Source organism: Sciurus carolinensis, chromosome 12, assembly GCF_902686445.1.
Source record: "Sciurus carolinensis chromosome 12, mSciCar1.2, whole genome shotgun sequence".
Taxonomy (NCBI): Eukaryota; Metazoa; Chordata; class Mammalia; order Rodentia; family Sciuridae; genus Sciurus; species Sciurus carolinensis.
In genome coordinates, this window is record NC_062224.1 from 67061012 (window position 1) to 67081868 (window position 20857).

The window sequence follows — 20857 nt, forward strand, 5'->3', positions numbered from 1 at the left end:
AGTAATTTGTGTATATATTTATTTTTTCTTTTACAAAATTGCAGACGTACAGTTTAAAATATAGTTTCTTACTCAGGTTTTTCCCAGTAAACATTACCATGAGCAGTTTCCCATGATCTTAAATAACCTTCATATATATCCTTGTTCATGGCTAGATGACATTCCAAAGAGCAGATGGACCTTAGTGTATACAACTGTTCTTCTTAGTAGGACGTTGAGGAAGTTCCTGCTATAAATAATCCATGTGCATGAATAATCTTGGGTCCGTCCCCTACCTACACTGCTCTTTCTTGCCTTCCAGTTCGACCAGTGCACAGGACTTCAAGGCTTCCTGGTATTCCACAGTTTTGGCGGGGGCACCGGCTCTGGCTTCACCTCCCTCCTGATGGAGTGGCTCTCTGTGGACTATGGCAAGAAATCCAAGCTGGAGTTCTCCATCTACCCAGCCCCTCAGGTGTCCACAGCCATGGTGGAGCCCTTCAACTCCATCCTGACCACCCACACCACCCTGGAGCACTCAGATTGTGCCTTCATGGTGGACGACGAAGCCATCTATGACATCTGCCGCCGCAACCTGGACATCGAGCGCCCAACCTATACCAACCTCAACCGCCTCATCAGCCAAATCGTGTCCTCCATCACAGCTTCCCTGCACTTTGACGGGGCCCTCAATGTGGACCTGACGGAGTTCCAGACCAACCTGGTGCCCTACCCACGCATCCACTTCCCCCGGCCACCTATGCTCCAGTCATCTCTGCAGAGAAGGCCTACCACGAGCAACTGTCGGTGGCAGAGATCACCAATGCCTGCTTCGAGCCCGCCAACAAGATGGTGAAGTGTGACCCCCGGCACGGCAAGTACATGGCCTGCTGCCTGCTGTACCGTGGAGACATAGTGCCCAAGGATGTCAATGCCGCCATCGCTGCCATCAAGACCAAGCACGGCATCCAGTTTGTAGGCTGGTGCCCCACGGGCTTCAAGGTTGGCATCAACTACCAGCCTCCCACCGTGGTGTCTGGGGGTAACCTGGTCAAGGTGCAGCGTGCTGTGTGCATGCTGAGCAACACAACCGCCATCGCCGAGGCCTGTGCCAGCCTGGACCACAAGTTCGACCTGATGTATGCCAAGAGGGCGTTTGTGCATTGGTATATGGGTGAGGGCATGGAAGAGGGTGAGTTCTCTGAGGCCCAAGAGGATATGGCTGCTCTGGAGAAGGATTTCGAGGAGGTGGGCATCGACTCCTATGAGGACGAGGACGAAGGAGAAGAATAGAACAGCTGCCTGGAGCCTACTTACTATGTTTATTGCAAAATCCTTTCAAAATAAAGTTTCCATGCACAGTTTCTTGTCCCCTCTCTGAATACTTGAGCTTCTGCTGCCTTCCCCTTTGTGCTGCTGCTGTTGCTGCTGCTGCTGCTACTGCTGCCCTCACTATTTGTTGCTCATGACCCTTTTCCCTTCCATGGCTGAAGGTGAGACTTGCCAACGGGCCCTTGCCAGGCCCAGGAATCATGACCCCAAAGACCTTGATGTTAGGTCTTAGGGGGACCCAAGATAGGGAGGAAATGAGGACCAAATCCCCCTGGACCTGTCTATCCAGTCACAAACTATTGGAGGATACAAGTCTTCACTTCCTTTCAAAGCAGGAGTTTAAGTCCAGTAGTTTCTGTGTTGAAGAATTGGACTGCTACCCTATTCTTCCTGCTGCTTCCACATCCACCAACTCTGAAAGCAAGACTTGGGCGAGGTTTTGCTGTGCACTATTAGAGTTTGGGAATGGGGCTGGGCTGGCCTGAAGTTCCCATGCATGGAGCCACATCATCAGCTTCAGGGACGGGAGGGAACAAGGGCCATCTGGGGTTGTTTTTGCCATTGCACTTCTCAGCAGCTTTGCATAGCTTACTATCTGTCTTGCTGCTTTGCTGGGGCTAGGGCTGTGCCATTAAAAGTCAGGTCGGATGCGATCCAAGATGGCGGACTAGAGGGGGACTGCATCCCCAGTTGCTCCAGAACCCAGGAGTTAAGAAGGGGAGGCATTGAGAGACTCGGACCGAAATAGACCCACGGGTGAGTCTGCCCACTGGGTAAAGTTCGGCCCGGGTGGCAGGCCCAGATAGAGGTGGCTTATCGGAGCAGGGCAGAGCAGCTAGAGTCTTCCACAGGCAGCCCTGTGCACTCTGGCGCTGGGCCCCTCCCACACAGCCAGCTTCTCCAGGTTCTCGGAGCAGGCCCCCTACTGAGAGCCTTTCTGATCAGAACAAGCTCCAAGTCCCGGAGCCAGCGCGGCATACTCTGGCCCACAAGCGGCTACAGGGACCAGGACAGGGCAACCAGCGACCTCCCCAAGCAGCCTGGACCCCTGCGGTGGGAGGTGCCTTTCAAGGCTAGCTTCTCGGAACAGACCACCCAGTGAGAGCTTTTCTACATAGAGACAGCCACAAGTCCCCGAGCCAACGGAGAGCTTCGATTCGCAAGCAGACTCTGGGATCAGGGCAGGGCAGCCAGAGACTTCTTCAGGCGGCTCTTCCCACTCCGGCCGCAGGCTCTTTCCACGGGGCGATACAAGATGGTGACCTAGAGGGTGACTGCATCTCCAGTCGCTCCAGAACCCAGGACTCAAGAAGGGGAGTCATCGAGAGACTTGGACAAAAATAGAGTCACGGGGTGAGTCTCCCCCACTGGGCAAAACTTGGCCTGGGCGCCAGGCACAGATAGGGGTGGCTTATCATAGCAGGGTAGGGAAGCTAGAGTCTTCCCAAGGTAGCCTTCCACACTCCGGTGGTGGGCTCCCCCCACACGGCCAGCTGCACAGTGCAGGCCCCCAGTGAGAGCCTTTCCGCACAGAGCCAACTCCAAACCCTGGAACCAGTAGGGGCTAGGGGCAGCTTTCTTCGGAAGCACTGCATTATCAAATTCCTCCAAGACCTCAGGCTATTGAAGGCTGGGAGGTGATACACTGGAAATCTACTGGGACACTATAAACCAATAGAGGAAATCTGCAATATGTCAGGGTCCCACTGACATCTGACCAATATGAGAAAACAAGGGAAGAAAATGTCCCAAACAAACCTAGATACTACATCAATAAAACCCAATGACAGCACAGCAGAAGAAATGTCAGAAAGGGAGTTCAGAATGTACATAATTAAAACAATCAGAGAAGCAAATGAGGAGATGAAAGAGCAAATGCAGGCATTGAAGGAGGAGATGAAAGAGCAAATGCAGGCATTAAATGATCGCACCAATCAACAGTTAAAAGACCAAATACGGGAAGCAAGAGATCATTTCAATAAAGAGTTAGAGATACTGAAAAAAAAACAAACTGAAATACTTGAAATGAAGGAAACAATAAACCAAGTTAAAAACTCCATAGAAAGCATAACCAATAGGGTAGAACACCTGGAAGACAGAACCTCAGACATTGAAGACAAAATATTTAATCTTGAAAACAAAGTTGGCCAAAAGAGAAGATGGTAAGAAATCATGAACAGAATCTACTAGAATTATGGGATATCATGAAAAGGCCAAATATGAGAATTATTGGGATTGAGGAAGGCTTAGAGAAACAAACCAAAGGAATGAATAATCTATTCAATGAAATAATATCAGAAAATTTCCCAAATCTGAAGAATGAAATGGAAAACCAAGTACAAGAGGCTAATAGAACTCCAAATATACAAAATTACAACAGACCCACACCAAGGCACATTATTATGAAGATACCTAACATACAAAATAAAGACAGAATTTTAAAGGCCGCGAGAGAAAAGAGTCAAATTACATTCAGAGGGAAACCAATAAGAATATCAGCAGATTTTTCAATCCAGACCCTAAAAGCTAGAAGGGCCTGGAACAACATATACCAAGCCCTGAAAGAAAATGGATGCCAACCAAGAATCTTATACCCAGCAAAACTTACCTTCAAATTTGACGATGAAATAAGATCCTTCCATGATAAACAAAAGCTAAAGGAATTTGCAAAAAGAAAGCCAGCATTACAGAACATTCTCAGCAAAATATTCCATGAGGAAGAGATGAAAAACAACGATACAAATCAGCAACAGGAGGCGCTAGCCTAAAGGAATAGCCAAATAAAGGAGAAACCAAATCATGTCAAAAAACAAATATGAGTCAAATGACTAGGAATACAAATCATATCACAATAATAACCCTGAATGGTAATGGCCTGAACTCATCAATCAAAAGTCATAGACTGGCAGATTGGATTAAAAAGAAAAGTCCAACAATATGCTGCCTGCAAGAGACTCATCTTATAGAAAGAGATACCCATAGATTAAAGGTGAAAGGATGGGGAAAAACATACTATGCACACGGACACAGCAAAAAAGCTGGAGTATCCATCCTCATTTCAGATAATGTGGACTTCAAGCCAAAACTAGTCAGAAGGGATAAAGAAGGACATTACATGCTGCTTAAGGGAAGCATAAATCAGCAAGACATAACAATCATAAACATCTATGCCCCGAACATTGGCTCATCCACGTACATCAAACAAATCCTTCTCAATTCCAGAAATCAAATAGACCACAACACAATAATACTAGGCAATTTTAATACACCTCTCTCACCACTGGATAGATCGTCCAAACAAAAATTAAATAAAGAAACCATAGATCTCAATAACACAATCAACAATTTAGACTTAACAGACATATATAGAATATACCATCCAACAAAGAAGGAATACACTTTCTTCTCAGCAGCACATGGATCCTTCTCTAAAATAGACCATATTTTATGCCACAAAGCTACTGTGAGCAAATATAAGAAGATAGAGATACTACCTTGTACTCTATCAGATCATAATGGATTGAAATTAGAAATAAATGACAGAATAAAAAACAGAAACTTCTCAAATACCTGGAGATTAAATAATACACTATTATATGATGAATGGATAACAGAAGACATCAGGAGGGAAATAAAAAAATTCTTAGAAGTAAACAAGAACAAAGAGACATCATATCAAAATCTCTGGGACACTATGAAAGCAGTACTTAGAGGAAGATTTATTTCATGGGGCGCATTCAAAAAAAGAAGTAGAAATCAACAAATAAACGTCTTAACACTACAGCTCAAAGCCCTAGAAAAAGAAGAGCAGACCAATACCAAAAGTAGTAGAAGACAGGAAATAGTTAAAATCAGAGCCAAAATCAACGAAATTGAAACAAAAGAAACAATTGGAAAAATTAACAAAATAAACAGTTGGTTCTTTGAAAAAATAAACAAAATTGATAAACCCTTAGCCACACTAACAAAGAGAAAAAGGGAGAAAACTCAAATTACTAAAATTCGGAATGAACAAGGAAACATCACAACAGACACGAGTGAAAAACAAAACATAATTAGAAGCTATTTTGAAAATCTATACTCCAACAAAACAGAAAACCTCGAAGACATCAACAAATTTCTAGAGACATATGAATTACCTAAACTGAACGGGGAGGACATACACAACTTAAATAATCCAATTTTAAGCAATGAAATAGAAGAGGTCATCAAAAGCCTACCAACAAAGAAAAGTCCCGGACCAGATGGGTTCTCAGCTGAGTTCTACAAAACCTTTAAAGAAGAGCTCATTCCAATACTCCTCAAAGTATTTCATGAAATAGAAGAGGAGGGAACCCTCCCAAACTCATTCTATGAAGCCAATATCACCCTGATACCTAAACCAGACAGAGACACATCGAGGAAAGAAAATTTCAGACCAATATCGTTAATGAACATCGACGCAAAAATTCTAAACAAAATTTTAGCAAATCACATACAAATATATATTAAAAAGATAGTGCACCACGATCAAGTGGGTTTTATCCCAGGGATGCAAGGTTGGTTCAACATTCAGAAATCAATAAATGTCATTCACCATATCAACAGACTTAAAGTTAAGAATCACATGATTATTTCAATAGATGCAGAAAAAGCATTCGATAAAATACAGCACCCCTTCATGCTCAAAACACTAGAAAAAATAGGGATAGTGGGAACATTCCTTAACATTATAAAGGCAATCTACGCTAAGCCCATGGCCAATATCATTCTAAATGGTGAAAAACTGAAAGTGTTCCCCCTAAAAACTGGAACAAGGCAGGGATGCCCTCTTTCACCACTTCTATTCAACATCGTCCTTGAGACTCTAGCCAGAGCAATTAGACAGACCAAAGAAATTAAAGGGATATGAATAGGAAAAGAAGAACTCAAACTATCCCTGTTCACTGATGACATGATTATATATTTAGAGGAACCTGGAAATTTCACCAGAAAACTTTCAGAACTCATAAGTGAATTCAGTAAAGTAGCAGGTTACAAGATCAATGCTCATAAATCCAAAGCATTTTTGTACATAATTGATGAATCCTCAGAAAGAGAAATTAGGAAAACTACCCCATTCACAATAGCATCGAAAAAAATAAAATACTTGGGAATCAATCTCACAAAAGAGGTGAAAGACCTCTACAATGAGAACTACAGAACACTAAAGAAAGAAATTAAAGAAAACCTTAGAAGTTGGAAAGATCTCCCATGTTCCTGGATAGGCAGAATTAATATTGTCAAAATGGCCATACTACCTAAAGTGCTATACAGATTCAATGCAATTCCAATTAAAATCCCAATGATGTACCTTGCAGAAATAGAGCAAGCAATTATGAAATTCATCTGGAAGAATAAAAAACCTAGAATAGCTAAAACAATCCTAAGTAGCAAGAACGAAGCAGAGGGTATTGCAATACCAGATCTTCAACTCTACTACAAAGCAATAGTAACAAAAACGGCATGGTATTGGTACCAAAATAGACAGGTAGATCAATGGTACAGAATAGAGGACATGGACACAAACCCAAATAAATACAATTTTCTCATACTAGACAAAGGGGCCAAAAATATGCAATGGAGTAAAGATAGCCTCTTCAACAAATGGTGCTGGGAAAACTGGAAAACCATATGCAACAGAATGAAATTAAACCCCTATCTCTCACCCTACACAAAACTCAACTCAAAATGGATCAAGGACCTTGGAATCAGACCAGAGACCCTTCATCTTATAGAAGAAAAAGTAAGTCCAAATCTTCAACTTGTTGGCTTAGGATCAGACTTCCTTAACAGGACTCCCATAGCACAAGAAATAAAAGCAAGAATCAACAACTGGGATAGATTCAAACTAAAAAGCTTTCTCTCAGCAAAGGAAACTATCAGCAATGCGAAGAGAGAGCCTACAGAGTCGGAGAATATCTTTGCCAACCATACTTCAGATAGAGCGCTAATTTCCAGAATCTATAAAGAACTCAAAAAATTCTACACGAAGAATACAAATAATCCAATCAACAAATGGGCTAAGGAAATGAACAGACACTTCACAGAAGAAGATGTACAAGCAATCAACAGATATATGAAAAAATGTTCAACATCCCTAGTAATAAGGGGAATGCAAATCAAAACTACCCTAAGATTTCATCTCACTCCAATTAGAATGGCGATTATCAAGAACACAAGCAACAATAGGTGTTGGCGAGGATGTGGTGAAAAAGGAACACTCATACATTGCTGGTGGGGCTGCAAATTAGTGCAGCCACTCTGGAAAGCAGTATGGAGATTCCTCAGAAAGCTTGGAATGGAAACGCTATTTGACCCAGCTATCCCACTCCTTGGCCTATACCCAAAGGACTTAAAATCAGCATAGTACAGAGATACAGCCACATCAATGTTTATTGCTGCTCAATTCACCATAGCCAGATTGTGGAACCAACCTAGATGCCCATCAGTTGACGAATGGATAAAGAAACTGTGGCATATATATACAATGGAATATTACTCCGCAATGAAGAATGATAAAATTATGGCATTTGCAGGCAAATGGATGAAATTGGAGAATATCATGCTATGTGAGATAAGCCAATCTCAAAAAACTAAAGGATGAATGATCTCACTGATAAGCAGATGAGGACATATATTGGGGGATGGGAAGGGTTAGCATTAGGTTTAGGGTTAGGTTTAGGGTTAGGGATAAGGAGTGTGGTAAGAATGAAGGAAAGAAGGACTGTATAGAGGGAAAAGCGGGGTGGGAGGGGTGGAGGGGAAGGGAAAAAAAATAATGAATCAAACATCATTGCCCTATGTAAACGTATGATTACACAAATGGTATGCCTTGACTCCATGTACAAATAGAGAAACAACATGTATCCCATTTGTATACAATAATAATTAAAAAAATAAAAAAATAAAATAAAGTCAGGTCGTCTCCCAAAAAAAAAAAATTTCACAGTTGACTTTGAACTATGACTGATTCTTAGATATAAAATAATGATAATTGCTAATAATAACAATGACTACTTACTGAACACTTACTCTTCTCTAGGAATTGTACTTACATTATATAACCATTCAACATTTTAAGCCAAATAATAATATCCCCATCTTATAAATAAAGACCCAGATATTAGTTAGCTTTAAGACACAAAACTAATACAGCAATTAAATCTAAACCCTTGTTCTTCCAAAAATCTTTTCACTTTCATCCAAACGGTACTGATAGAATGCAGCATCAGAGAGTTACCTCCTTTTACTTCTGTCACCTTTGATTTGGAAATTTCTAAATTTATAGATGTATTTATGTTTGTTTGCATGACAGCTGGGCCTCGAAAAATTGTCATTTGTATTGAGAAATACTGTTTCCCTCAATTCTAGGCTTCAAAAATGGTAAATACCTACTTCTTTTTCTCTTCTGTTTTTTCTGTAGTTTGATTTTTTTTAAATATTTAACTCATTTTTCTATGAAAAACTCAGTTTAGAATGTGGAGTCAGGCAGGGAATTTAGTTTTAAAGGTGGAATAAAAATAAACTAATTTCTCAGATGTCTAGCCACTTAACCTAAATCCATTTGTTGCAGACAATGATTCTCTCCATGGACAGATATTAGATTCTTAGGTATAATGAGATGTGTTTATTTGCTTTATCTTCTCATTTATCCATTTATTCATTTATCAAGTATTTATTCAATGCCTGCTATACACTAGTTATTTGTCTAAGTATCCAGATAAAGCTTTGGAAGATAGCAAGTTTACTAAACAAATAATTACATCAGCAATTACTTAACTATAGTATTTCCAACTTCTATGAACAAAACATAATAAGGTGCTATGATAGCTTACAGCAAGACTTGATTTATTCTTGCACATGGATCATACTTTTAATCACAAAGTGTTCTGAACTTTGATATTTAATAAATTAACATTCTCTCCCTAACTTGTGGCTATTTTTTAGCAATGAGTTGTACTCTGCCAGGTGAAAGTAGGCATGATTTTTTCCAACTTATGAAAACACCACATTATACTATTGAATTAAATAAAGCAATTAAACTGTAAAACATCAATGTCTTTAACATATTCTGTAATTCTATCCAACTTTTACATTTCTCAGTTTTGTAATTTTCTACAAATATTTGCTCAATTTTATTGTCAAAGTTGTTTGTAGGTATTTCATTCTTTTTACTCTCATTGTAATCAGAACCCCAGTTTTTATTATATTTTTAAAACTAGTTTTTAATGTTACAAAAGTAAGCTCTTGAATTTTATGCTTTTATTACGTATTCAACCACTTTCCTGAGTGACTGAGGAAACTCCTTTGAGTTTTCTATGCATAATAATGTCTTTTCTCCTCTTTAACAATACCTGTACTTATTTCTATCAAATTGGTCAGAATATCTGGAAAAATAAATAATAATGGTGATCATAAACATCTATACTTTGTGCCTGGTTTGATGTAAAGTCCTTCATTATCTTCCTGTGTCATATGATGCTAACACAGGACCTCAAATATGCTAGTGAGCTACTACTGAGCTGCATCCCTAGCCCCAGTGTGACATTTTTTAATCAGGTTAAGAAAATTACCATCTATTCCTAATTTTTAAAAGAGTTTTTATTAGGAACAGATGTTGAATCTAATCATTTCTGCAATCACTTATGTCTATTCTTAATGATCTCTTATGTAAGATGATTATTTCTTCAACTTATTAGCTGTGGTGCTGTTCCCTTTTAATCAAATGCTTGGTGATTCTTTTCCTATGGAGTGCTACATCATTCTCCAGTACCATGGTAGCACCCTGGAGGCTTGGAAAGCAGCTTGAATTTGGAATCAGCCTACCTGGCAAGTGCAGAAACAATTCTATGAATTCAAATGGAAGATGCTTCAGGCTCCTAAAGAAGAGACCCTAGTCCCCACTGGGCACCTGAGTGACGATCACTTCAAAAATATTCTATAATTTGGGAGGATGTCCATTTCTCTAAGAGACCATTGAATTGACTTGCTAATGAAAGAGGTAGTACAGTACTCAGTGTTGTAGAGTTTGGGACACATCCTCCTCCTGCCATGCTGTGCTATTATCTGGACTTTTGTATAGTTTGATCTGATAAACTTGGTAAAAGGACATGGTCAGACATAATTTGAAATGTCAAATCAACTTGGCTATTTTTGTATCTGGCATTGAGTCATGTTGGAGCAGACTTCCTTTGAAATAATTCACCATTCACTGTCAGCATGCAAGAGTCTTGATTGACCAAGTTGCCTGACTCATTAACCAGTCATTCAACAAAACATTTATTAAGCCCCTTTTAGGTGTCAAGCACGGCACTAGTAGCGTTTTAGAATATAGTAGTATTATTATTTATGCTTAGGGATACCAACAGATCAAGATACATCTGCTATTAAAAAGACAGTTGGTACCCATAGTTCTCAAGAGGCAGTGGCACACCAAACTACCCAGGACCCACAAGAAATCACCCACGTTGGTCAACAGGAAGAGGGAGGAGGAGAAAACATGGACAAGAGCCTGCATTGCAGTTTTTGTGGGAAGAAACAGGCGAGGCATTCATTGAGTAACTTTAGTGGGCTCCAGGGTGCAGGGGTTATTCAGTACCCGTCCCTGGGGGGATAAGGACAGGGAAATGTTGGCCCAGAGTAGAGGAGTCCTGTGAGTGCCTGGTAAAGAAGGAGCTTGGGGAGGATGGGCTTTGGATTGGTTGGTTGCCACATGAAAGGTGAACTTGCCCTTTACTATCTCAAGGAATTACTCCCAGGAAGAATCAGTCTCTCCATGATCAGTGCGACCACAAATATCAAAATATTAGAAATATGGAGAATAAAAAGTCATGATTAATGCATGATTAATAGCTAATAGCCAGAAAGAGAGATACGGCAAACCATGAGAAGGGTCAGAGAAAGAACTTCACGAAGATGCTGGGAAAATTTTCCTGATATTCCAGTGATGTGTCTTAAATGGGACTAGAACAGGTTAGCCTGTTAAATTTGTAAATTAAGAACAAACAAAATGTGAATAAAATGGACTCACTTTCTAACCTTTGGGGGAGTGACAAGCTTTGACTCCCCTGATTTTACTCCTCCTGAAAATTAATAAAAAACAAAGAGGGTTTCAAGGCAGAGATGAGGGACCCATGTGGGAAAAGGACCCTCTGGTGAGAGCATGTCAATGAGACTGGATGGAGCAGATCTCTTTTGACGACTAGTCCTTCAGATAGCTTTTGGAACCCTCCAACCCTCCTTTCCTTTGTGACTCAGGGACAAGGATAAGGGTGGAAATCTAGTGCTGAGGATGATTTCTTTACCTCCCTGGTATAGAGAGGTTTATGGATTAGATCTCAGAATGTTCTCCAAAATTCCAGCAATGTTCAGAGGTGGAAAGATAGGATTATGAGAACTGCAAGCTCGTTGATGGATTGGTCCATTTGATGGAGTCATGATTTTAATGTATTACTGGATGGTAATTATAGGCAATGGGGCTGGAGAGAGTAGGCCACTGGGGGTGTGGCCTTGGACTATATCTGTCCCTGTATGCCAATCTCCTTCCTGGCTACAAACTGAGCAGCTTTTCTCCATCTTGCCTTTCTGTCATGTTGTTTCGCCACTTCTCAGACCCAGGACAATGGAGCCAGTCAGCCATGGGACCAAACCGCTGAAACCACAAGCCCAAACTAAAGTCTTCATCCTGTACATTGTTCTAATCAGGTATTTTTGTCACAGTAATGAAAAGCTGACTAACACAAGAGGTAACTCAGGCCCATGCTCTTTTAGAGTTTACAGAAAATTGTTCTTTCCATAGGTTCATCAGTTGATCACACAGGCCAGTCCCTGCTAAGCATCAGATGCCAGCAAATATGGTTCAACAAACACAAGTGTCTGTTAATGAAGAATGGGATCCAGACACCCAAACTTTTGGTTCAAAATATGAAATCTAAAGTCTTAAGTTTCCATTCACCTTTATGTCCATTCATATGGAATAAAAAACTATCAATGATCTTCTTCTGTCTTATCAAAGAAATCTCACACACTGACACCATTCAGAAAGCTAGAGATATCAAATTAAATATTATTTCATTACCAGGACAACTAACTATTCTGTAAGATAACCATTAAGAATCATAGAAGTTTATTTCTTACAAGTCTCCTCTTTTTAGAGATACCATCTGAAATGATAGTTATAGGATACAGAATGGTATCAAGAAAATGGACAATGTTTTAACTTGTTGAGATTATTTTCATCAGCAATGGAAATGATGCACTATATTAAGGCCTAAGCAATATAATTTCAAATTTTCAGCACCTAGAAAAAGAGAAGAGGCTAAGCACTTCAGGAATTACAATTTGGAAAGAAGAGTGTAGCACAGGGGTATTAACCAATAAGGAATTATACAGAATGAGACCTTTTTCATGTATGAACTTAAGAGCAATTCTAATTTTTACTGATATTCTCAAAGAGCATCAGAGGACACAATTCCAAACTGTGGCAACATTTCTGAAGATCCTCTTCCCTTCTTGATCTTGTTCCTACACCTTGTTGATCAAAGCCTCTCTCTCCATTTTGTTTCAGTTCTCTGCTGCTAAGACTCCTCCAATAACCCATTCAAGTGACTCTCAACTTCTTCAGCCCCCTCCACCTCCACTCCTGGATCTATTTTTTTTTTTTTTTCCCTCTCATCAGGTAATCATTTCCTCTCTGACAGAAAGGTTCTGGCCTTTCTCACTAGATATTCCAGTTCAGGCAAGTTTCCAAGTTTCCCTTGGAAAGAAAATGAGAAGGGAGATTCAAAGATTCTTTCACAGTCAGGGGGTAGAGGAAATGCTGTAAATCTTATAATTTAATTTTTTCATTATGACTCTTTTCATCTATGTAGCAATACCTGAAGGATCAAGATTATGATATAGATCTGGAAAAAAATGGCCTACAAAATTCTTCTGGCATATTTTTATTCCAAATCACTGGCTGAGGAGTATGACGTGGACATTGAGTGTGGATGGGCAAGAGGAAAGCTCATGGTCTTCAGACTTTCTCTGAATTCTACATGCCTTTCGTAGAAATGCTGAGCCCCTTCTTGCAACTGAGAATCAGTGTGCCTCCCATTCTCTCAAATCCTATGCTTAGTTTACTTATAAATCTTGTTGACTTTACTTAACAACAAGTCCAGATTCTAACCACTTCTTGACACTTTTTCTGCCACCACTCCTGTCCAACCACTACTAAGTCCCACTTGGTTTGCTGCAGTGGAAAACCAGTATTAGTTTCCTGTTGCTGCTATAACAAATTACCACAAACTGAGTGGCTTAAAGCAACACAAGATTATTATTTTAGAGTTCTGAAGATCAGAAATTTGAAACGGCTCTCACTGGGCTAAGATCAAGGTGTGCCCAGAGATGCCTTCCTGCTGGAGATCCGAGGACAAAATCTGTTTCCTTGCATTTTCCAGCTTCTGCATTGTTTGGCTCGTGGCCCTTTCCATCTCAAAGCCAGCAAGCACTCACCAAGTCTTTCTCAAGCTGCAACACCCTTCCTCCCTCTTTCCTGACTCCCTCTTTCATTTGGGAGATGATATTGGTCTCCCCGGGATAGTCCAGGATTATTTCCCCATCTCTCAGTCAACTGATTAGCAAACATAATCACATATGCAGCTTTCTTTCCCAATTGTCATGTGACATTACATCTTCACGCTTCCTAGGGATTACCATCGTTAGGAGGTCACTACCCCTCTTACCACATCTCCCAAATGGCTTCTGGGTTCTACTCTTGCCTCACTTCAATCTCTTCTCCACACAGCATCCAAAGTGGTGTTATTAAACCACTTATCACATGGCCTCGATCTGTTCAAAACCTCCTGAGAGTTCCCACTTTGTTGTTTCAATGCCTCTCAACGCCAGTTCTTATCAGTTCTATTAACACACTTGCTAATGTGGGCTGTCCTTATCCTTCCTGGAATTGACCCCACTGCATTATGGAGAATAATGTTGCATCCTACTTGCTAATGTTTTGTTTAGAATGTCTTCGTAAGGTTTAAAACTGAAGTTGGTCTTTTACTTCTGTGTAAACTTCTTTTGGTTTTGTTTTGTAGGATAGATTGGGCACTTAGCATCTTTTGTAATTCAGAGAACCTTGATAACATTTCCATCATTTGTACCTTAAAGGTTTGAAAGAAATCATTGCCTTTTAAATGTTTTTAACTTAACCTGAGTCTTAGGTTGATAAAGCAGAGCAAACTTTAGGTAGTAAGGTCAGGAAGTCACAAATAAGTTTCTTACAAATACACGCAATTTATTGCCATTCTCTAGAACTTTTCCTATCTGTTTACTCACTTATCCTAGCGAACAATGAAAACAAAACTTTGAGTAAGGTTCTCCTTTCTGACCCATGCTCAGTCTTCCCTTAGAATCTAATTCCCAAGGTGCTCACAGTTAGTTTGTGAGTCCTGTCCTGCTAACCAAAAGCTGGTCCTGTGCCTGGGACGCCTGTCACTCTGGTTAGTCTGAGTGAGCAAGCTAAAGAGAAGGCCTACAACCTCCTTCTGGATTGACTAGGAGATATGTTGCCAGTCCTTTCCATCCTAGGATTTCCCTATGTGTACCTCTTTCTGGGTCCGAATGAAAATGAAAACGGAATCAACCACAATCCTCCCCAAACATGTTAAAAACTAGTACTCTTAAGCCAGAAGGAAATCAGTTCCACTTTAGTCTAAGAGAAGAATCAGATATCGCCTTTGTATACACTCCGTTTTTAATTTTAATTAAAGCTTATTAACTTGAAACTTGCATAACGTTATTCTCTCCAATTTTTTCAAGTACCTCTATAAGAGAGTCCTTCAGAAATGTCCTCATGATGAACCTGAATCCATTACAAGGTCCTCATGATGAATCTGAATCCATTACAAGGTGAGTTTCATGTCAAATATGTAAACATGGTTTTAGAATTAAGACTGGAAACTTATTCTATATCTTAAAATAAGAAATAAAAATGGCCTAGGGTTAATAGGAGTGATTCTGGAACACTTTGTTGCCAAATAATCTGAAAGTCTTTGCTGAGCAGCTAATCCACACAATTCTTTCAGTGTGGGCTTGTTTTGTGTTTCAGTTGTTCCAAGGTTGAGATAGGAGTCTAGATAAGTTGAGTCCCTGCACTCCCCCCCAGTGTGCTGGGGAGTGTAGCACATGCCTGTGACAGTACAAAGGGACTATTCCGGACCAGCCTGTACTTAGCATGGCAACCTCATCAGCAGATCAACTACACCAGAACAAAATGTCAACAAGATGTCCCCAGCTGGTCACAATAGCATGGACACTCACAGCAATGACGAGTAGCACATGACTGCCCAGTTGTGTAGTTCAATATTTTTGCTCTCTCCTTTAACGTCTCAAATCAAAGCACTACATGTTATAACGTGATAAGGCTAATTGAAAGCCACACGAGAGCATTAGCTCCATTAGATTACAGCAGCAACCCGTGTAAGACATGATGCACGGCCCAGGCAACTTAAAGTGGAGTCCCACAAACAAGATTATCCATGTGGGTATTTAGCACACCACATGCCAGGCACAAAAGGATTCAAAGAGCATTAGCTCCCAGTGTTAGGATGGTTGCTATTGCTAATGCAAGGTTATGGTTAGAAACCTGAGAGGAACGATGTTGGGAGACACACCAACACTCTGGCTGCACACTGTCACCATCCACCTTTCTCTCAGTCCTCAGAGAGGGACAGGAGGCCTGAAACCAAGCCTGTGCTGTAGGGAGGTCTCAGAAGCCTGGGAGAGGTATCCACTCCTACCTTCTCAGTCCCAGAGCAAAAAGAGAAGAGGGGAACCATGCCAAGACTAAAGAAGTGCCCAGATTTAGAGCCAGGCACATCTGATCCAAAAGCCAGATCCACATGCTGGTGGTGAATGGAAAAGGAAGCCCTGGTCAGGAATCAGGTGGAACCCAGAGAAGAAATGAAGCCAATATGGAGCAAATCAAGGAGGATCCAGGGAGCTTCTCCAAAATAATGCTGGAATTATAGTGACAGTTCCCCTTTATAGGACCCTGGGCATGACCTTGTTTAACTATCAGGAAGCTGAAGGATCAGGGCTCATGAACAATGCTATAGGACACTATAAAGACAGCAGATAAATGCCAACCTTTATTAGCACCAAGAAACGACAAGTACTTAATTCAGAAACCACTCCAACTAACATGTACTAACATGTAACAATTACTTTTTAATTGAGATAAAATTTATGTGACATAAAATTCACCATGTAAACCATTTTAAATTACAACAGTTCAGTGGGTTTTAGTATCTCAAAATTGGGCTCTTGGCATTAGCAGCATCGGTGACACCTGGAACATGTTAGAAATGCAGATTATCAGGCCCTACCCCAGACCTACTGAAAATGATACTTTAAGAATGAGACCACCACCTGCGTTAAGGAATGCAGACAGGCAGACTAAAAATCAGCATCTCTCTACTTTAGCTGTATAATAAAAATCACCCAGGGAAATTTTTAAATATCCATGACCAGGACCCACCCTAGATCCATTCTTCAAAATATTTGAGACAAAGAGTCTTGAAACATTTAGTATTTTTTAAATTCCCTAGGTGATTCCAGTGGAAAACTACACCTTCCTAAGGAGAAACTCATTAATCAATTTGGAGTACTAATGTCATTTCACATGCTGGGAACAGGGAAGAGACCTGTATGTTCCAATTTTATCAGCCCTTTCCTGTGGGTTCCACATAGCCTTAAATTAGATGGCTTTTTAGAAAGACTTTCAACAATATTATTTTACAATAGTCAGTTAGCCTTTCTCCTTGTCCTGCCAAACACATCATCCATCGAGTGTCAAGGTAGAAACAATAATCCTTTGAAGTGAGTAGGGACACATTTTCCAGAAATTTGGATCAACGCAGCCCAAATGAAGGCAACTACGTGCGTCATCTCGGGATGACCTGGTAAAGACCTTATGCTTTTTTCAACTGAGATGGAAATTAATTCCGAAGCCAATAGGGGTTCATTGCATTCCCTGTGATGGAAGATCTGTTTACTAATTTCATTAAGGGCTTCAATCTTTATTTTCTGCTCAGCATTTCAATCTGGTTTTGGTTTTTGACACTTCTCTCCTGAATTTCAATCAGTAGAGGAAAGGAGGTTGTTATACCCTCTTTCTTCCTTTTCTTCTTGATCAGTTCTTCCTGCTCTTGCCCACTCCTTTGCTCCCCATAGGATCTGCAAAATGCCATGTGCATGTGATGTGAATCCTTGGGACTGTGACTTACTTGTGTCAAGACCACTTGCAGTTACCTCCATCCATAACTGCCATTATCATTGATGCAATTATTTGCTAAGAGTGCTTACAAGTTTACCAGAGTCTACATTAATTGCCATTCATAATATTGTAAAGCCTCCCATTGTGTGAATGAAGGGTCCACTCAATTCCTTCCTTCTTGTAAAGTAATTCATCTAAAAGTGACGTGGGCTTAATAGTCTCTGAGTAATAACCAAGCTGATCTTTGCTAAGTTCAGCCCAAATGGGGCAGTCATGCAGTATCCCAAGGGCAGCAGCAGGCCCCCAGATCCCTGCATGTGGCACCTCCTCTCTTGGAGTCTTCCTCTGACTGCATCCTTGTATGCAGGTGAACAAAGTCCCCATGCTCACAGTAATTTTTCTGGAAGTTTACTTGCTCTTTTTCGAATGCTAAGAGATGAGGAAGCAGAAATAAACTTCCCACTCCTCCAAAGTTACCTTTCTTGTGCCATTAGAAAAGAAGTTTCTGGGAAGACACCTGCTGCTTCCTTCCCAGGTGATTAACCTGCACCTGCAGGTCCCCTCCTACCAGCATCCCTCCCCTCTCCCAGGTCTTGCATTTCACAGTCATTGCCAGCATCCCCCATGCATGTAAGGAGAGCAAGAATTATTTGGTTCACAAAGTACTTTCCCAACCCATTTTTACTTGGGAATGATTCAGTGACTTAAGAGATATCCTCTACATTCTACAAATAGCAGAAATGAGGCTTGGAGAGTTTTAGCAACTTGCCCCAGGCAGAACTTAAGACTAAAGCTTCCGACTGCATACACACAACAACTTGAGGGGAAGTCAGGCCTCTCTGGAGCATTTTAAAGGTGTCTGGAACAATCTTCTCCTGAGATGTGGTGCACACTGACTCACCAGCTCAATGATGAAAACTCCAAATTAGAGACACTATATTTGTTTGGGGCACTGGATCTGGGTTAAAATGTACTGCCCTTGAAAGCTTCCAAAGAACACTGATAACACCTTGATTAGCCTTCAAGTTCAGAATGCTCCTTACAAAGTAGAGACTGGGAGTCTAAAAAAAAGAAAATGTCAGTTTTGCTGAGAATGGGGAGGTGGGATGGAGTAGGAAGCTTCTAGAACTGGGGCACTGAGAACACTCTGAGATCTAGGATAGGGGACAGGAAAATGGACATAGATCAGAGAAAGAGGAGTTAGGCAATGTGAATTCCATACCTCACAATTTAGCTCCAGGGATGCCACATCCTCTAGAACTAACAGACGCCTCCTGACTTGACATCTCTCTGCTCAGGTCTGAAAGGCCAAGACAAAACCCACCTTCAAACGTGGATAGACAAGACAATCAACTAGGAGCCCCGGATTTTTCCCACCCTCAAATTCTGCCTTCCCTTTTGTCCAATACTGACTGCAAAGTGGGGGAACCAACACCTTCTCCCCACCCCACACCCACACATGGTCATAGAAACCTTGCATCTGTGAGGTGGAGGTAAGGAGTTAAGTCACAACCATTTCATTGTCATCAGGAAAAATACTGGGAAAAAAATTGGATTGGAATCTAAGTGACTTAGTCCATTCTGCTGCTATAACAGAATGCCACAGACTGGGTCATTTATAAAGAAAAAAGTTTGGGTCTCACAGTTCTGGATGCTGGAAAGTACAATAGCAAGGTGCCAGTACCCTAACTTACAGAACATATAACATGGCAAGAGAGCAAGAAGGTGGGGATAACAACCTTAACCCATCACAAGGTGGAACGTTCAGGACCTAATTTCCTTAAAGGTTCCACTTCCCAATACCATCACAGTGGGAATTAAATGTCAGTGAGTTTTGGCAGAAACAAATCACACACCAATCTTAACTCTGTCATGTTGTGTCTTAGCCCTTTTATTAGAGAATAAATGAACTTGGAGAAAACACAATTTCTCCTTTCCTCCTTACTGCCTTCTTACCCAGCACAGATTTGCAGATTTCCATGGAAGGCTGATAGAGTCTACCTTATGTACTTGAAAAATAAAAAGAAAGACACTTGAATATATGTAAGAAATGAATATGCTCCAATTCCCTTCTCTAAGATTTTGGCCATGTCTTAGGGAGATTGGCATCCTGATGCCTGACATGTAGTAAAGGTTGATAAGCTATATCTCGTTGGATGTTGTTGAACCAGTTTCCAGTTTGCTGTTGGTGGTTTCTAAGGCCCTCTGCAGATGGTTTGTGTTCTTGTAGTCACTTGTTTAGGGTCTGGAGACTCGTACTTTTTGCTAGGAGCCAGCTAATATCACCTATGCTGCTCTACACCACCATAATCTGAAGTTCCTCTCTTTCCACTTCTTCCCATATTATGTTTTTTCCTACAGGTCCCTGTTGAGAGCAGTGAATGAATGATGGTTTTTGAACTGCCTAGAGACAGAGGTGACACCCCTCTGGAGAACTCTCAGTGCAAAGGCACTAGTAGAGATTGCCCAGTTGCTATGGTGACAACCTGTTCAAAGGGAAATTCCTTGCTAGCCAAGGAATTTTATCAGTTTGTAAACTTGGGTTCAAAAGCCAGCTGCCCAGAGGTAGAGAATTACAGGTGCAAGTTGATAAGTTCTAATTGGGTTGCTTTTACCCTCAGCTTTGGTTCTATTTATCTTGAAGAAACCTTCTCACAATAAATCCTTTTGATGTTTAAACCTATATAATAAACATGTCGACTTTGCTCATGGTCAGTCTTCCTTCACCAGAGGTTGGTTGAACCACTGGGTCCCTGCTTTTTCTCTATTTGTGTGTCTGTTTGTCCTTTCTCAAATCCCTCATTGCTGGGTTTGGATACCCCTGAATTAAGAGCTGTGCAGGATGCAGCAGGTCCCAATGACTAAACTCCTTCCCTTAGATGCTTAGTTCCTAGGCAGCAACTCATCCTCCTACACATCCTGTCTCCTCTTCACTACCCCCACTTGTCTAAATCCTTTACTAACCACTCAGGGCTGACTAATGTGGAGGTGCCATTTTCTAAATTCTTATGACTTTTACAACCTGAACCATTTGGTTTAACCTTGAGTTGGTGATATATTGTATTACCTTTGGTTACTTATGTTTCACAGAAGCAAGGTGAATTTTCTTATCACACAGTGCTCCCTCAACCCATCTGCCTCCCCTCCAGTGATGGGAATAGAAAAGATGCTCCATTGGTGGTTAGCATTCATTTATTTTTGTGCACTGGGCTTACAAATAAGAAGGAAGTACAGTATCATGAAATATTCCTCAGAGACTAGTAT

At 40.9% G+C, this 20857-nt stretch overlaps 1 pseudogene; it reads left to right on the forward strand.

Moving 5' to 3' along the window:
- The first annotated feature begins 340 nt into the window (after window positions 1-340).
- LOC124962030 (tubulin alpha-4A chain-like) lies at window positions 341-1333 on the forward strand (annotated as a pseudogene).
- The last annotated feature ends 19524 nt before the right edge of the window (window positions 1334-20857 follow it).